The sequence below is a fragment of the Pundamilia nyererei genome, unplaced genomic scaffold (genome assembly GCF_000239375.1).
Source record: "Pundamilia nyererei isolate P.nyererei 1_Seehausen unplaced genomic scaffold, PunNye1.0 scaffold00225, whole genome shotgun sequence".
Taxonomy (NCBI): Eukaryota; Metazoa; Chordata; class Actinopteri; order Cichliformes; family Cichlidae; genus Pundamilia; species Pundamilia nyererei.
The window spans coordinates 313,858-316,679 of NW_005187626.1; the positions used below are offsets into that span (position 1 = coordinate 313,858).

A 2,822-nucleotide genomic window follows, 5' to 3' on the forward strand; every position below is an offset into this window, starting at 1 on the left:
AACAGCACCTGCTCTCACCTGCTCTGAGCAGACACCTGAAAGTTTACCCACAATGCACCAGTGCTGATTTCTGCTCTCTGATCCATGTCACTGATGCTGAGAGGAGGTCCGAGTTTCTGTAAACTTGCACTGATGCAGCGGAAAATAACAGAAAATGAGACGTGGTTCTGGGAGGGTCAGCTGACCCCCGTGTTTATCTCATGATTGGTCTGCACAGACACCAGAAGCACGAGTTTTACAGTTCACTCCTAAACCTTCATCGTTGAGACTGAACCGCAGCACGAGCGTGTTGCTGCAGGAAATGATCACGATAATCACAGGAAGTGTTGCTCTGTGAATGCTTAAAGCTGAACTCTGTCCTCATAACCCCGCAGCAAGGGTTTCTATCTGCAGGTGAACCTGCACAGGTGTCAGCCTCAGTCACAAAAAGCATCTCGTTGTAATATTAAGAACTTACAATAAAATCAGAAGTCGTGCGAGGCTCGTCTGCTGTGAGGAACCGTGTTTAAAGGTGTGATTGTGTCGCTCTCTGGATGCCTCCCTGTGAAGGTTGTGCAGATGTCATGTGTGGGGGTTTGGGGATGGGGGTGGCTGCGAGGCACTTGTCCCAGCATTCCTGCCTCTGTTAGCCGTTAGCGGTTATCTCCCCACGTGTCGGTGGTGACGAGGAGCTGCTGAATGGCCCCGGGCCCTGCAGAGCCTTGTATGGCCATGGCCCGCCAGCAGAAGGACGATAAGCAGCGCGCAGGCAGCTACGCAGCCATGCTTAGTACGGCATGTTTTTCTGTTAAATTTAGAGCAGTTATCGGACTCGGCTCTCCCTCCTGAGCGCACTGTCTTCTCCTGCTGCTGCTGTGTCAGGACCAGAGGTGAGTACCAGCTCAGAGAAGCACCACAGGCCGGGTTTACTCTGCAGCAGCTGGGCTTCTTCAGGTCATCGTCACGCCTCTGGGATGGAGTGATGTAATGCAGACGTAGGTGATGCTGTAGGGTAGCTGGTGTAATGTTGTGTGATTTTATAGGGTGTAATGGTGTGGTAATAGTATACAGCAGTACTTTGGCGTGTGAGGATTAGTACTGTTGTTGCTGGTACTTTGTACCACAAGTGAAGGACCAGAAGGACCAAAGCCTGCAGTTCCTCTGACATCCAGCGGAGGCAGCAGTGAGTCAGTCCTCATAGACTCCCATGTTAAACTTCCCATGCTTACAGCCTGATGCACCGATTGGTTGATCTCAGTAGATATTTCCATCCTTCACGCCACCTGTACGGCGGGAGGATGATTTCATAACTCGCCTGTTTAAATCTGACTAAATCGGAGCCAAACAGCTGTTTTTGGACACAGCTGATCTCTGATTGTAGCTCAGGTTCAACTCTCAGAGGGGAGGTCTGTGTGAGGGAGCTGAGACCAGAGAAGTACAGCTCGAGTACTTCTGGATAAGTTTTCACTGTAGCGGTGGTACAATGAGAAATTCCTCCCAGCACTGATTGAAGTGAAGTAAAGGAGACGAGGCTGAGGTAACGGGGTGAATAAAATGCAGTTTGGTCCATAGATCAGTCTGATAAACGGCGGTTTCTTCCTGTTAAAAGGGAGTTTTTTCTTCCCACTGTCACCAAAGTGCTTGCTCATATGGGATCATGTGATTGTTGGGTTTTTCTCTGTATGGATTATTGTAGGGTCGACCTTACAATATAAAGCACCTTGAGGCGACTGTTGCTGTGGTTTGGCGGTGTGTAAATCAAACTGAATTGAAGTTTGCAGGAAGCAGAGGAGGACCAAATCAGTTTAGGATGAGACGTGAGGTGTGGACTCACCAAACTCCAGATTCAGTAATCTGACCCCCGTTAAAGAGGAAACGTGAGAGCGGAGCTGCAGGAAACAGCCTGGCTCTGAATGAATTTGTTACACGTGATCTGATTTGCTGATTTCGTGTCCTCTTTGTTAACGTCACCCTGCGGGCGGCAGACGGAGAGGAGGTGCTGAGGAGAGGACGGCGCTGCTCCGTCGGCTCTGTTGTTATTTCGGTGTTATCATCAGGTGGTGTTTCTGTTCCTCGTCTCCACGCCGTCTGACAGCCTCTCGCTGGTCCTCTGGAGGAGGTTAAGTGTCGGGGTTTCAGCTCTCTGTCAGATGAAAAGTCTTGTGCATTTGTCACCCTTCTGATTTTTTCTTCTTTTCCATCGTCCATCAGTGAGTTTGATCTTCACCTGAAACAGTTTGAGCCAAGGTAGGTTTCTGATTTTCTCCTGAGCAATCGTGCTCCAGCGTTTCAGCTGAGCTTGTGTTGCTGTTCATGTCACAGCAGGTCACAGCATCTCTCCCTGATCTAACTCTGACAGGGATGGTTTGGGTTAATCGGTCTACAATTGTTCATTTTCGCACACCCATCCTTGTTTATTTATGTATATATTTTTTTATTATAAATTAGCATTTTTGACCTGGACGCTGGCACGCAGCAGTGTTTGTGATCAGTGTGTGTGAGCTGGAAACTTGGTTGGGTTATTAAAGATCATCGAATCATTTTAAAGATGTCCATTCAAATTTTATCTTTATTTAAAAAGCTTGAATATAAAAGAGACACAAACGAATTTAAAGGACTGTGTCACTTTAGTCATTTTTTGTCACTTGTTTTAACAGTTTGATGCCCGCCAGTAGTAGTTTTTCTCTTTTCCAGCAGGTTTGCGGCTCGCTGGTTGTCATTTTCTCTTCGTAGCTTTGTCTTCTTTTATCACATTTCTGACAGTTTGTGTTGACGTTTTTCTTTCTTCTAAAGTGATTTGCAGTGTTTGTGGTACTTCTCTGTTTCTTTTTATTATATATATA

General features: G+C 47.0%; 1 protein-coding gene across 5 annotated transcripts in view; it reads left to right on the forward strand.

Moving 5' to 3' along the window:
• Positions 1-704: 704 nt before the first annotated feature.
• Positions 705-2,822, forward strand: part of slc8a1a (solute carrier family 8 member 1a) — a 24,948-nt gene continuing 22,830 nt past the window's right edge. For 2 of the 5 annotated variants that reach the window (XM_005748584.1, XM_005748587.1), the window contains exon 1: positions 705-869. The gene's annotated coding sequence lies outside the window, so the exon portion shown is untranslated. Of the gene's footprint in view, positions 975-1,951; positions 2,227-2,822 lie in introns of those variants that run through there. The other 3 variants (XM_005748585.2, XM_005748586.2, XM_013914802.1) reach the window with 3 other exon arrangements.